Source organism: Pinus tabuliformis, chromosome 1_1, assembly GCF_031772625.1.
Source record: "Pinus tabuliformis cultivar Carrire ecotype Pingquan chromosome 1_1, CPIR1, whole genome shotgun sequence".
Taxonomy (NCBI): domain Eukaryota; kingdom Viridiplantae; phylum Streptophyta; class Pinopsida; order Pinales; family Pinaceae; genus Pinus; species Pinus tabuliformis.
In genome coordinates, this window is record NC_142297.1 from 64,459,077 (window position 1) to 64,475,775 (window position 16,699).

The following is a 16,699-nucleotide window of genomic DNA, read 5'->3' on the forward strand; positions in this document are numbered from 1 at the left end:
ATTAACCCTGGATCTATAAAATACCATGGGAAAAACCATCATGCCCAAAAAATATGCGCAAAACCATGGGTGGTTCCGCCCACCATCCTTGGGTCCACCCAACCATTATTGGGTCCGCATAAAATAAATCCGAGGATGGGTGAGGGATTCTTCTCAATCCTGATGGAGATCAAGGAATTAAATCCAAAAGAGAAGATATCGTTCCAGAAGTATTGTCTCCTTTGGTGACCAATGTAGTGATTATATGTTCCAAGGTTGCAAGTTCTCCAATGCTAGCATCTATTGTGATGTTTATCAAATTGGTTGCATTTTCCGTGGAGTTGGTTGTAGTTTCCATGGAAGTAATCACGAAGTCGAAAAATTGTGATGTTTATCAAATTGGTTAGAGTTTCCATGGAGTTGGTTGCAGTTTCCATGGAAGTAATCACAAAGTTTCTAGAATTTTCAACTTGCCTTCACTTGGAACAAACCCTAGGATTCGCAACTTGGTTGAGGACATCAGATAATATAATTTGTATCATACAACAAAGCAGAACTCTTTTGTTTCCTTGTTCCCATCTTTCAAGAACACTATCTGCAAAATTTTCTCACTGGTCCATTAAATTATCATGTTTTGATAGTAATGATTATTTCACTGCTTCAAAAGGATTTTTGTTATCAATTTGATCCAAGATCTTTTTCTTATATATACATCAAAATGACATATAAAAAAACATATTAATCATGGAACTTAAAAGCACAAAAAACGATGTGGAAATAACAAGATAAACATGAAACCATGACACAATGATTTGATCAGGGAGTTCGTCTAATTTGGACTATGTCTCCGGACCTTGCTCAATAGTGGGGAGGACTTCATTCATTAAGTGGCATAAAAAGAGATAAACGTAAAAGAAACATTCAATTACAATCCTTATACCTCCAAACTAGAAGATAAACAAAGAATGGAGAGCCCAACGTCACAAACAGTTAATACCACTGAAATTCTAGCAAAAAATCATGCAAAAACGCTTATCAAAACACCCAATTCGATAATCAGACCTTCTGCACCTTCTCAGAACCTCCCTGCTGCTCAAGGCGAGGTCCCAACCTGCTACCAGGCCATAGTCTGTCGTGCACAATGGCTTCTAAATTAATCTTCCAGTCCTCTCTGCCATTCTCCGACACCGATAGTCCTTTATATATGCTAGCAGTAAACCCCTCAACTCCTGGGCAGTTCTAAACAATAGACCCAGTTAGCATCCGGGTTTGATTTAATATCGAGGATCTTGGGTTGCGGCAACAACCCTTACTTAACATGGCAAAACTCTTTAATTGCGCGTTTAACCCGACGACCCTTTACTATCAGCATTTTCCCCATCAGAGTTTCCAATCAGTGGATAGAAGGTCGATACATCAAGCACCCTGCGATAACCACCGACACGACGACTAATTAAACATATTTTATAACATATTGGGCCTCATTGCAAATCACAATCGGCGTAGAACCGGGGTTGGAATTCCATACTACTACACCCCTTTTGGAAACTACGATTGCAATATATCGCATCACAACTGGACTTTGTTGGGGTTGATCCGTAAGCACTTGATCCCCTATGATCTGCGATATGCGATATCGCAATCGCAACCGAGATCCTGCCGGGGGCCGCTTCAAAAACAATTTGCCTTTTGCGATTGTGTTATGCGATTATCGCATCACAACGTTTCTTGCTTAGGGCCGATTTGAAACCACTGACCTCTGCCTTTTGCGATCTGTGATATGTAGGACCAATGGAAGCCTGCCACTTGGCACTTCCACATTCACTAAGAGTGTCTACCATGTCATCTCCTCCTGCCACTTGGCCAAGTCAAGCATAAATTTTGACTTGCTCTAAATTCTTCATATGAACTTGCATTTGAGTGTCGTTCACACTGTTGGAATCAGGATGACGAGCACTTCGATCCGATGCTAAGTTTATCCAAATTCTGCCACTTTGAATTTTGAGCCTTTTACCATGCCACTAGTACTTTTTGAAGATCCACCTAGATCAATCCTCCCCACTAAGAACTTTTGGACTCCCAAAAGCCTTTTCACTCAATTGGAAAGTGAGAAAAATTTCTCCCACTTTTTCTTTCTCTATCCATCGAGCTTTACTCAGATGCATTCCTTTGAAGCCAACATGAATGTACTCCACATCTCCCTGTTGTGAAGTTCTGGTTTTTCTGTTGAGTATGATATTTTCGGGCAACTTGTCTAGATACTCTAATGCAAAATCATCCACTGTGGGAATCTATGAAATCTCTTTCGTATCCATAATCAATGGAGGTTCATAAATCTTAAGGTTTTCAACATTTACCACTGAGTACATTTGCATATAAGCAGGCAAGTCAAGACGAAAAGAATTGTCTCGAGTCTTTGCCAATATGGTGAAGGGACCATATTGAATGAGTCCCAATTTTTGCCCTTCTCCCTTCATTCTATCCTTGCTGATGTGGAGCCATACCTTGTCCCCAACTTGAAACTGATGGTCAACTCCGTGTTTATCATGTTAAGCTTTATACCAAGCCTGACACTTCTCCAACTGCTCCTATACTGCCTGATGGATCACCTGTATCTGCTGAATAAAATTGTGTTCTTTGTTCCTATCATCTCGTCCATTTCCATCCTCATCTTTCTTAAATACCATCTCTAAGGGATCCCTTGGTAGGTAACAAAAAAATGTATTGAATAATGAGCTCTGTGTGGATGAATGTGCTGCTCGATTGTATGCATGTTGCACATATGGAAGTTTTTCATCCCACAACTTTGGATTTCCACAGTAGCCTCGCAACAAGTGTACCACGGTGCGGTTGATGACCTTTGTCTATCCATCGGTCTATGGATGAAATGTCGTACTTATTTTCAGCTTGGTGTCCATCATTCTCCATAAGCTGGTCCAAAACTCTCCAAGAAAGTGAGTCTCAATTTGACACAATAGATGTGGGAAATCCAAAATGGACCCAAACATGCTGAAAGAAAAGATAAGCAGTCTACTCAGCAGTGACCTACTTTTTACAAGGAATTAAAATACACATTTTACTAAAATGATCCACAATGACATACAAATAGTCGTGACCTTTTGTAGACACAGGCAAACCACCTACAAAATCCATGGAAACACTTTCCCATGGTCGACCCGGAATAGGGAGTGGTGTGTAGAGCCCAAGTTTTCTATTAGAGGGCTTCGAAACAAAACACAATACACAACCCTTTACAAAGAGAGTCACAATTTTTTTCATTTCAGGCCTAAAAAAAAACCTATGTAAATGACATAAAGTTTTTTCAACCCCAAAATGACTAGAAACAAGAGAGGTGTGAGCCTCTCATATTACATGTACCCTTTCATCAATAGGTATGCACAGTTTTCCAAGGCGATACAATAGTGATCCCTACAAACAATAATTGTCCACCTATGATCCATGAGTCAATTTTGCATAAATCTCTTTAAAATCATTATCATTAGCATATTGTTCAACATAACCTTCTAACGATAAAGAAGCATTTTGCAAAACTATAGATGCAGAAATAGGGGGGCGAGAAAGCATATCTGCTACTTTTTTTATGGCGCCCTTCTTGTATTTGATTACCAGATGAAACTATTGGAGGAATCCCATCCATCTGAAATGATGGGTTTGTTGAAGCTTGGTCTATGACTGAAGATACCACAAGCATTGAGGATCCGTATGGATGATGGTCTCCTTGCCGATCACATAGTGTTTCCACTTCTTTACACTCTAAACCAAGGCATACAACCCCCTACCGTACGTAGGATAATTCACAACAGCCTGGGAGAAAGTCTTTGAATGGTAACATACAAGCTTCCTTTGCTGCATAAATACAGTGCCCATGGCATATCTACTGGCATCTATTTCAATCTCAAAAGGATGTTGAATGTCTGATAAGGCTAGCACTAGTGTTGTGCTAATCTTTTCTTTCAGCGTGTCGAAGGATTTTTGTTTTTTTCCTCCACACTGAAAGGCCTTCTTCACACTTTTCAATGCGTGTAAGGGGGCTGAGATAATAGAGAATTTCGTAATGAACCTTCTCCAATACAGTTCTGTGCTAAAAAATCTTTGGACCTTTATAACATTTGTGGGCTCAGACCACTTCATAATCACATCTACTTTAGAGGGATCTATTTTCAATTTCCCATTACTGACTATGTGACCTAAATAAACCAGAGAGGTCTTCCCAAAATCACACATTGACAACTTTACATACAATTTTTCTTTTTTCAAAACATCAAGCACTTTCTTCACATGACATACATATTCATCCCATATCCTACTATAAACAAGAATATTGTCCAGATATACAAGCACAAAATTATCAAGAAAATGACTAAACATATCATTCATTACCCTCATAAACGTGGCCATAGAATTGCACAGTCTGAATGGCATCACCATCCATTCAAACAACTCTTGTTTGGTTTTGAATGTAGTCTTCCAAATGTCTTGTTCTGCAACACTAACCTGGTGATATCCACTACGCAAATCCAATTATGTAAAATAGACAACATTTTTCAACTGATCTAATAATTCATCAATACGAGGGAGAGGGCATTGATTCTTCACCGTAATTTTGTTTAGCGCCCTATAGTATATGTACATTCTCCATGTGTCGTATTCCTTTGGCACCAACACAATCAGTGAGCCACACGAAGAAGAACTCAGTCTAATGACCCCTTGATTTAGCAATTCTTGCACCTGTTCCTTGATCTCCTCCATCTTAATAAAGTCATCCTGTACATGCCAATATTCAATAAAGGAACATCCTATTGTAAATGGATCTCATGTTGGAATTTCTGTTTCGCGGGCAATCCTATCGGTTCCTGAAACAATCCATCATAGTCAGAAATAATTTCAAACAATTCTTTCTTATGATCAGGATCACAACCTTTGAAAGTGTCAACTGTTTCGGCCTCTTTCGCTCTCACTACCGTGAGCATGCACACTTTACTGGAATTACCCAGTCGTTTAATTTGTCCTACATTGACAAGGCTAGCACTAACTTTTGTATGATGAGCTCTGACTATATATTCCACCCCGTCCTTAGTGAGGTGGTATTTATTTTCGTGCTGAAATAAAACTATATTTCTATTATATAGATACAGATTTCCCAAGATAATTCCATAGATATCCAAAGGCACAACATCTAACTCTACCTCATCAATTAATTTGGAAGAAATAACAAATATGGCCCTACACTGCTTGGTTACTTGTAATTTTTCGTTATCGCTTACCTAACCAAGCGGGTACGGTCTCAGATGATGCTTAGTTTCGAGGCCTAACTTTTTCACTAAGGACTCTGAGATTAAATTTGTTTGGGAACCTGAATCAAACAAAGTTTCCACCTTTGCATGTTTTATAATAACTCTAATGTGGAATAATTCAATTCTCTTTCGCTCATTACTTACAGGCTCATTCAAATAACTATTACTTGCCATTGAATCAGAATTATTACTAACATAAGGAGTGCCTTTTTCACCCACGGTTGTGATCAATGTCTCATCACGGAATCTGATCCAAGGTCCTTCTGTGTTGTTGCCACTGTCTTTTGCTTGCCCTTTCCACTGAATCTCTTTAGCCTCAGCTCCGGATGTAGCTTCCAACAATGGTCCTCGTCATGACCTTCTCTCTTACAATGCATGCAAGATGGTGTTTCTCCATCCTCTTTCTTGGATGCGATGGTCTTCTTAGCCTTTCCATTGGAATTTTCCATATTGAGGGTTGAATGGTGTTTTCTTGGCTTGATCATTTTTGTCATTCTTGCCTCGAATTTTAAGATGAATCACCTTTAGCTGGTTGCATCAATCATAGTAGGCTCGAACAATAATAATGAGTGTCTTATGTAACTATGTAGCGCACCAACATACTTAGTTACAGTGTTGGGTGAATCTAATGAGATGCCCAAATTCAATGTTTGTTTCCGAAATTATTCAATGAAGCTTTGCACATTTTTTCCTTTACCTTGCCTTAGATATTTCCATTCCATTAGTAACTTTTGTTTATAACCCAAAGGGTAAAATTGGTCTTTCAATGTAGAAATAAAACTAGACCAAGAGGAAAGAAGGTTACCCAACTTTTTTCTGCCCTTCTGCAACTTGCTCTCCCACCAAACGAGAGCAGTACCAATCAGCCGAAGAGATGCTAATTGGACCTTTGCCTCATCTTCTTCGATCTGTTGGATCAAGTAGTAAACCTCTATTTGTCTTATCCAATTATTAAGTTTTTCTACACTACACTCTCCATTGTACATGGGCAGGTCAAACTTTACATCTAGCTTGAAAAATGGTTTCTTAGATGTATGTTTGGAATCGTGATTAGAGTGATGAGAACTATCAGTTGAAGAAGGAGACGGAGGAGGCTCTTTTCCACCACCTTCATGATTTTCTGATCTATTATCATCGACATCTTCCTTCTCGTGCCCAAGTGCCTTCTCATACTCTAAAAACATCTTGTCTGCCATATTTTAGAATACCTTGCAGAAATTTTGTTCCTCTTCCCAACGAGCTTCTTCATCTGCCATGTTTCTTCTTCGTTGTGCATGTCCTACTTCAGGATCAAAGGACTTAAGAGTTTCTTCACCTTTTCACAGCTTGTTCTGGGTTAGCATATACTCATCCAATTCGCATCAACAAGGACCTGCTCTGATACCAAACTTGATCCAAGATTTTTTGCTTATAGATGCATCAGAATTACATATAACAAAGATTATTAACCATGGAACTTAAAAGAACATAAAACAATGTGGAAATAACAAGATAAACATGAAACCATGACATAATGATTTGATTATGGAGTTCATCCAATTTGGACTACATCTCCGGGCCCTGCTCAATAGTGGGGAGGTCTTCATTCATTAAGTGGCATAAAAAGAGATAAAAGTACAAGCAACATTAAATTACAATCCTTATGCCTCCAAGCTAGAATATGGACGAAGAATGGAGAGCCTAGCTTCAGAAACAGACGGTACCACTAAAATCCTGGTGAAAAATCATGCAAAATATGCCTATCCGAACACCTAATTCAGATAATCAGCCCGTCTGCACCTTCTCAGAACCTCCTAGCTGCTCAAGGCGAGGTCCTGACTGTTGGAAATAATACTGAGAGGGGGGGTGAATCAGTATTATCTAGCAATTTAACAAATCTTCCTTATTTGATCTTTTGAATTATTCTTGCATATCAGTACCATAAAATAATGAGCATGAACAAAGAAAATAGACAGTCACACCAAAGAACACAAGATGTAAGGTGGAAACCCAATGCGGGAGAAAACCACCTGCTGCAATATGTCTCTATCTTCTTTCAATTTAGAAATTCTTTTACAATGATTTTGTACTGGTGCAGTCCTTTACCAGTACGCAAGCTGCAACCTGCAGAGAGCTACAACTCTCTCTCGTTTTCCAGTCTCTCCTGGAAGGGAGCTACAACCCCCTACTTCTTTTCATACAAGGACCACTTTTCATAAATTTTAAACTGGATCCATAAGCATTAATTGATCATCAAGTGTAAGAGAATCACCCAATCAACTGTAGTTACCAGATCAACAATAATAGGACCAAAACCCAGAACACAACAATGAGAAACAAGGATTTTAAGAGAAGGAAGCACCCTGCTCAACTGCCAGCCTGAGTCCGGACTCACCCTGTTCAACTGCTAGCCTGAGTCCCTGGACTCACCCTGCTCAACTGCTGACCTGAGTCCCTGGACGCACCCTGCTCAACTGCTAGCCTGCATCCCGGACACACCTTGCTCAACTGCTAGCCTGCGTCCCTCGCACTGAGTCTATTGAATTGCCTGCGTCCCGGCGCACCAGAACCCTTCCTGCACCTGCGTCCGGCGCTCCTGAAACGCTTCGCTCCTGCGTCCCAGACGCACCTGAACCCTTACTGCACCTGCGTCCCTCTGGGCAAAGATGATTTCAAGACTTTAGAAGTAACCCAGATAATCAGATCTACAGATCCGAGTAAGAGCCGAAGAGATCTCGGTCCATCAGATTCGCCTTGTTTAGATCTAGACCAGATCTTATCCTCATAAGATGTTCAACCAAAAACATGATTAATCCAAATGAACTCCTTTGCTTTATATAGGCAAGCTCCTCCCCAAAACATGGAACAATACCACGAGCCGACACCATAGAAACACAAAACTGTCGGCTAGAAACCACACAAGAAACCCCTACGTGCTTTTCTCTGTCTTGAAATGTGTGCACTGGGTGGACGCACCCCCTGAACGGCTGGACTGCGTCCCTGGACGCGGGTTCTGCATGGTATACCTGCGGGGACGCACTTTCTGAACAGATTGCCTGCGTCCTTCTTAAAAATAGAGAGCTGATCATCAAGAATAGTGATCTATCACCTGAATGGGTTGCCATCAAGGACAACACCTGAATCATAATGCCAACAATCTCCCCCTTTGGACTTGATGGCAACCTCATGATCTTCAGCTTCATTCTCCCCCTTTGACATCAAGGGCAAAGGGTATGCTCCCCCTACGCTCATGCTCCCCATATGAACCTGATCTGCAGCAACGTACCACCATGAAAGAGATAGAGACATATTGCAGCTATTTCCAAGATCTCCTTCTCCATAATGCCAACAATGCATTATGTGCTCCCCCTGAGCCTATACCACCAATAAGAAGATGTTCAACAATAAGATGATGCATCAACAACCCCCAGCTTTTGCCTGAGGTATTCAAAAGTGTCCCTGGGCAACGGTTTGGTAAAAATATCAGCAACTTGTTCCTTAGAAGGAACATACTCCAACTTGACCTTCTGTTCAAGTACTTGTTCCCGGAGAAAATGGTACTTGATTGGTATGTGCTTGGTTTTTGAATGCATAACCGGATTCTTTGAGATGCTGATTGCACTTGTGTTGTCACATAAGATAGGGATTGGAGGTGTACAAGTGATTTGATAATCCTGCAAAGTCTGCATCATCCAAAGGAGTTGGGTACAACAAGATGCAGCAGCAACATATTCTGCTTCAGCTGTAGACAAGGCAATTGAACTCTGTTTCTTGCTGAACCAAGATACCAGTCTGGAACCCATAAAGAACGCACCACCACTTGTGCTTTTCCTGTCATCCACGCTTCCGGCCCAATCTGCATCTGTATAAGCATGAAGAGTGAGATCTGTATCTCTAGGATACCATAAGCCATAATTTTGAGTCCCTTGAAGATATTTGAAAATTCTCTTCACTGCCTGAAGATGAGTTTCCTTCGGATTTGCCTGAAATATTCCAACTATTCCAACTGCATGCATGATGTCCGGCCGGGTACCTGTCAAATATAGTAAACTTCCAATCATAGATCTGTAGGTTGGTTGATGTACTGCTGCAGATTCATCATTTGCACTGAGACTACATCCTGTGACCATGGGTGTACATACTGGTTTTGCATCTTCCATGCCATATTTCTTCAAAATCTGCTTGAGATACTTGGTTTGAGATAAAAGGATTCCTCCTTCCTTTTGTTGGATTTGCAAACCAAGGAAGTATGTCAGTTCTCCTAGCAAGGACATTTCAAATTCTTTCTGCATGACTGAGGCAAAGCTTTGACTCATAGCTTCTTCATTGCTGCCAAAAATAATGTCATCTACATACACAACAAGTATTAGCAATTTGTCATTTTCAACTTTTATATATAGATTGCTATCTGCTGAACCTTTTGAAAAACCTTGTTGATGAAGATATTTGTCCAACCGGTAGTACCAAGCCCTTGGGGCTTGTTTGAGACCATAGAGAGCCTTTTTCAATCGGCATACAAGATTTGGATCATTTCCAAGAATGAACCCATCTGGCTGTTCAATGTACACTTCTTCTTCCAAGTCTCCATTCAGAAAGGCTGATTTTACGTCCATTTGAAATACTTTGAAGTTCTGAAAACTTGAGAGAGCAAGGAACATTCGGATGGCCTCAAGTCTTGCAACAGGAGCAAAAGTTTCTTCAAAGTCTATTCCTTCTTGCTGTGCATACCCTTTACAAACAAGTCTGGCTTTGTTTCTAATTACTTCTCCATTTTCATTCAATTTATTTTTGAAGGCCCATTTTGTTCCGATAACATTCTTATCCTTTGGTCTAGGAACCAGCTCCCAAGTGTTGTTCTTTTCGATTTGCTCAAGTTCTTCATCCATTGCTTTCACCCAACATTCATCTTTGCATGCCTCTTTCACATTTTGTGGTTCAGTAGAGGAGAGTAATGCCAAATAGCTTGAAGCTTCTGCAACTGTTCTTCTAGTTTGTATACCTGCTTCTTTCTGTCCCATGATCTGAGATTCTGGATGGTTCTTCTGAACATATCTGGATGGAGTCTTTTCTTCTATTCTTGTTCGTTCTTCTGCGTCTTTGTGAGGTTCTTCTTGAGATTCTTCTTGAGGTTCTTCTTGAGGTTCTTCTTCTTCATCATTCTGTCTTTGAGGGTAGCTTTCATCTTCTTCGATGTCTTCACGATGTATTTGCCTAGGAATGTATCCCTTCTCATCAACCACTACATCAATGCTGTCAACAATTCTGCCAAGTCTTTTATTGTAGCATTTGTATGCTTTGCTATGTGGAGAATAGCCAAGAAGAATGCCTTCATCTGCTCTAGGATCAAGTTTGCCAAGCTGCTCCTCAATATTCTTGATATAGCATTTGCTCCCAAAGATTTTGAAATGCTTTACTGAAGGAGTTTTACCACTCCAGAGCTCATGAGGAGTTTGAGTGCTGTTCACCCGAACATTTGTCTTGTTGAGAATAATAACCGCAGCATGTGCAGCTTCACCCCAGAAAGTTGCGGGAGTTCCTGATTCATCAAGCATAGCACGAGCCATTTGTTGGATTGTTCTGTTCATTCTTTCAACAACTCCATTTTGCTGAGGAGTTCTAGCTGTAGAGAATTCTCTCCTTATCCCATGTTCATCACAGAAATCGAAAAATTCATTTGAAGTAAATTCCCCACCTCTGTCGGATCTGAGGCACTTAATTTTGTGACCTGATTCATTTTCAACCAAGGCTTTGAAGGATTTGAATTTTTCGAATGCTTCATCTTTGTGCTTCATAAGTCCTAACCAAACAAACCTGGAGAAATCGTCAATAAATAATATCAAGTATTCCTCTCCTCTAGGTGTTCTTTTCCTGAATGGTCCACATACATCTGTATGTACTAGCTCAAGAGGCATGCTAGCTGATCCTTCTTTCTCTGGAAAGTTAGTCCTGGTTTGTTTTCCAAACTGACATGATCTGCATATGGTGTTGTCAGGAATTTTGATATCTGGAAGATCGCGAACTGCCTGATATTTGCATGCTTTCCTTATTTGTGAGAAGCTTAGATGTCCCAACCTTCGATGCCATAACCAGTGCTCTTCATCCTTGCTTAGATAGCATTGTTGTTGTCCTTCTTCAAATATGTATAGATTATTTGGAGTTCTTTTCCCTTTGAGAACTGTTTTACCTGTATCAAGATCACGAACAAGACATCCATTTGATCTGAATATAACCTCGGTTCTTTGATCACACATCTGGCTGACACTTAGTAGATTATGCTTCAATCCATCAACAAACAAAACATTTCCAGCCTTAACATCTTCTTTTAAAGGAGCAATACCTTTTCCTTTTATAGTTGCAGGAGTATCATTTCCAAAAGAGACTTTCTTTCCCTTTTCTAAAATAGAATAAGACTCAAGTTTTTCTTTATCACCTGTCATATGCTTCGAACATCCACTGTCAATGTACCATAGATTTTCCTGTCCTTCTGCATAAAATGCTATCCCACATCTTTCTGTTTGAGGTTCCTTTATTCTCCATGTTTTGGTTCCTGAGGCTTGTTCCTTTTTCCGTTCTTGTTCCTTTCTTTCCTGAAACCTGCTTCTGCATTCAAAGTCTTCATGACCAAAATTATTGCAAATAGAACATTCAACTTCATTTTCAAGAGCCGAAAAGCTGTTATAGGTCTTTTTTGTAATCCCTGTCATACTTCTTTGTTTTTGAGCTTCCCTAGTCATGATTGTTTTATACGCAACACATTGAGCTGCTTTGTGACCAAAGTTATGACAAGAAAAGCATTGTCCATTGAAGAAGCTTCTGCGGTTATTGAATCTACCGGCCAACTGATTGTAATTTCTATTTTCATCTATTTTTGAACCAAACTGGGAAGATTTTACCTGTGGCTGGTTGTGGCTTTTGTTCACCCTTAAGCTGGATTGCCCCTGATAGTTTCTGTTTGAAGTTTGTCCCTGCTTTACCTGATGATCTTCATTGTGCTTTTGCTCATTTCTTCTTGCTGCATCAAGATAACTTTTTGAAGTGGATGCTTGAGAAGTTTCTCCATTATAGCCCAGACCTGTCTTATTTAGTGGAGACCGCTGCACACTGATAATCTCATCCAAAGTTTCAGATCCTTTGACAAACTTGAGATTAATAGCTTTTGTTTTCTCAATTTCTTTTCTAAGACCAACAATTTCACCTTCTAATTTTTCAAGATGTTTTTCCTTTTCATCAATTTGAAATTGTAGAGTATCAATGATCATGTTCTTTTCTTCTATACATCTCTTGAGTCTAGTAATTTCATCATAAAGGTTATCCACATCTACAGCATCCTCATAATCATCATCTTCAAATGCCATTAACAACCTATATTTATTACCTTGTTCATCTTCATCACTGTTTGATAAGCCATCACTATCTTCATGGGTGTAGTAGCTTTTCTTATTTGCACTTTGTTTCTTGTTCCATCTAGCTGGTTCCTTTCCTTTATCCTTATAAGGACATTTTGCAGCATAATGACCTACTCTTCCACAAGCAAAGCATTTGAAAGGTAGCTTACCTCTGAACCTTCCAGAACCCCTTTGAAGATTTCTGACAAAATTTGATTCTTCTTCCTCTTCTTCTGGAACATGGCTTGCTTCATAGTGATCTTCTTTGCCTGATGCCTTAAAAGCAGCCTCCCTTCTGTCTGATGGACCTCCCTTTCTCATTTCATAAGCAGTTAGAATTCCATGTAGCTGAGACATAGTGAGAACACGGAGATTTTCTTTTTCTTCTATTGCAGATACTTTAGATTCAAACTTGGGGGATAATGATCTTAGAATCTTTTGAACTACTATAGACTCTTTTATTTCTTCACCCAAATTTTTCATACAATTAACAATCTCATCTACCCGAAGAAAATAATTAGCCACACTTTCATCATTATACATCTTGAGAGTCTCATATTGAATCCTGAGAGTTTGAAGTTTAGCTTGTTTTACCTGTTCATCTCCTTCATAGCTCGTGATCATTTTGTCCCATATTTCTTTTGCTGATTTGAAGTGCATTACCTTCATGAATTCTGTTTGGGATATACTTCCTAATAGAGTACTGACTGCTTTTGCATTTGTTTCATACTTCTTTTTCTCAGCTGGATCTGTAGGAGTAGCTGAAGGAAAAGCATAGCCTGTTTCTACAATGTCCCAAACTTCTGTACCAAGAGATTGAAGATATGCAGTAACTCTTACCTTCCAATAATTGAAGTTTGTCCCATCAAAAACCGGTGGCCTAATTGATGCTTCTTTCTCGTAGTTGCTCATGATGAACGATCTACCTTCAAGCGATCAAGCTTTTCTGAAGGACCGGCTCTGATACCAATTGTTGGAAATAATACTGAGAGGGGGGGTGAATCAGTATTATCTAGCAATTTAACAAATCTTCCTTATTTGATCTTTTGAATTATTCTTGCATATCAGTACCATAAAATAATGAGCATGAACAAAGAAAATAGACAGTCACACCAAAGAACACAAGATGTAAGGTGGAAACCCAATGCGGGAGAAAACCACCTGCTGCAATATGTCTCTATCTTCTTTCAATTTAGAAATTCTTTTACAATGATTTTGTACTGGTGCAGTCCTTTACCAGTACGCAGGCTGCAACCTGCAGAGAGCTACAACTCTCTCTCGTTTTCCAGTCTCTCCTGGAAGGGAGCTACAACCCCCTACTTCTTTTCATACAAGGACCACTTTTCATAAATTTTAAACTGGATCCATAAGCATTAATTGATCATCAAGTGTAAGAGAATCACCCAATCAACTGTAGTTACCAAATCAACAATAATAGGACCAAAACCCAGAACACAACAATGAGAAACAAGGATTTTAAGAGAAGGAAGCACCCTGCTCAACTGCCAGCCTGAGTCCGGACTCACCCTGTTCAACTGCTAGCCTGAGTCCCTGGACTCACCCTGCTCAACTGCTGACCTGAGTCCCTGGACGCACCCTGCTCAACTGCTAGCCTGCGTCCCAGACGCACCTTGCTCAACTGCTAGCCTGCGTCCCTCGCACTGAGTCTATTGAACTACCTGCGTCCCGGCGCACCAGAACCCTTCCTGCACCTGCGTCCGGCGCTCCTGAAACGCTTCGCTCCTGCATCCCAGACGCACCTGAACCCTTACTGCACCTGCGTCCCTCTGGGCAAAGATGATTTCAAGACTTTAGAAGTAACCCAGATAATCAGATCTACAGATCCGAGCAAGAGCCGAAGAGATCTCGGTCCATCAGATTCGCCTTGTTTAGATCTAGACCAGATCTTATCCTCATAAGATGTTCAACCAAAAACATGATTAATCCAAATGAACTCCTTTGCTTTATATAGGCAAGCTCCTCCCCAAAACATGGAACAATACCACGAGCCGACACCATAGAAACACAAAACCGTCGGCTAGAAACCACACAAGAAACCCCTACGTGCTTTTCTCTGTCTTGAAATGTGTGCACTGGGTGGACGCACCCCCTGAACGGCTGGACTGCGTCCCTGGACGCGGGTTCTGCATGGTATACCTGCGGGGACGCACTTTCTGAACAGATTGCCTGCGTCCTTCTTAAAAATAGAGAGCTGATCATCAAGAATAGTGATCTATCACCTGAATGGGTTGCCATCAAGGACAACACCTGAATCATAATGCCAACACTGACCTGGTGCCAGGTCAAGGTCTACTGCGCACAATGGATTTTGAACTAATTTTCCAGTCCTCTCTACCTTTCTTCGTCATGGATAGTCCTTTATATATGCTGGAGGTAAACGCCTCAACTTCCGGGCAATTCTAAAAAGTAGACCAAGTTATTAGGTGGGTTTGATTTAATATCGAGGATCTCGGGTGGCGATACCAACCCTTACTTAACATGGCAAGACTCTTTAACTATGCATTTAACTATGCGGTCCTTTACTATTAGCATTTCCCCCATCGTTGTTTCTAATCGGTGGATAGACCAAGGCCCATACATCAAGCTTCTTGCGATAACCGCAGACCCGATGGATTATTAAACATAGTTCATAACACATTGGGCCTCATCACAAATTGCAATCGGCGTAGAACCGGGGTTGGCACTCCATCCTATTTCTCCCCTTTTGGTAACGTCGATTGCGATATATTGCATCACAACTGGACTCTATTAGGGCCGATTCGTAAGCACTTGATCCCCTCTGATCCATGATATGCGATATCACAATTGCAATTGGGATCCTGCCGGGGGCCGCTTTAGAAACAATTTTCCTTTTGCGATTGCGATATGCAATTATTGCATCACAACGTTTCTTTCCTAGGACCGATTTGAAACAACCGACCTCTACCTTCTGCGATCTGCAATATGTGGGACGAATGGAAGTCTGCCACTTGGAGCTTCCCCATTCGCTAAGAGTGTCTTCCACATCATCTCCTCCTGCCACCTGTCCAAGTCAAACATAAACTTTGACTTGCTCTAACTTCGTCATATAAACTCATATTTGAGTGCCATTCACACCGTTGGAATCAAGATGACAGTCAATTTGATCTAATGCTAAGTTTATCCCAATTATTCCACTTTGAATTTTGAGCCTTTTACCATCCCATTGGTACCTTTTGAAGATCCGCCTGGATCACAATTAATCTTAAACTCCAAGAAATTTGCAGATACATGTTCAAAAGAACAAAATAGATCACCTCATCACTTGAATTTCTCAATTTTTTATAAGACAAAGTATATCTGAGAACATAGTTTCATTTGACACAAGCTTTGATAATTGTAATTCGTAAATCCTTCTAGAATTAACTATCAAGGAGTACTCATCTTCAGATACCTCTGATTCTTTTATGGAAAATATAATATTGAGAACAAGCTCATCTTCTGATTCCTTCAACTAGAAAATTTAAAGTCTGCAAAATAAACACTCCTCAAGAGATCCAACTTTACAAAGGGTGCATATAATATATATAGATAACAATTTTAGCCAATGTTTAGCTTCAACTCCATAACAAATTATGGGTCCCGAGCTTTGGAGCAGCATTGTTGTCTCCTGATGCAACTTGTATTGAACTGACAAGAATTAAATAGCCAACACTTCCAAGGCCCATCCATGGTTGCATAGGGACCTTCATTCAACTTTGATCTCACCCAAAAAATTTCAACAAACTGTGAACTGTAAGAAGTTAGTGACCACAAGCCGCAATTTGTAACAGCCATGGTGAAAAGTTCCTGTAATAAAAGTTAATAAAGGCAAAATAAGACCACAGTTAATGGACACTTATTCCAAGCTAAATGTTGGGCAAAGATATCCTAGTGGGCATCACTCGATGTGTGTGGAAAGAAAATTGGCAAAGGCATTAAAAGGAAAAAAAGGCAATTTTGGCACATTTATTTACAAAAATAACGGAAATTACGAGAAAAGTAATGTGAAACGTTACAGGT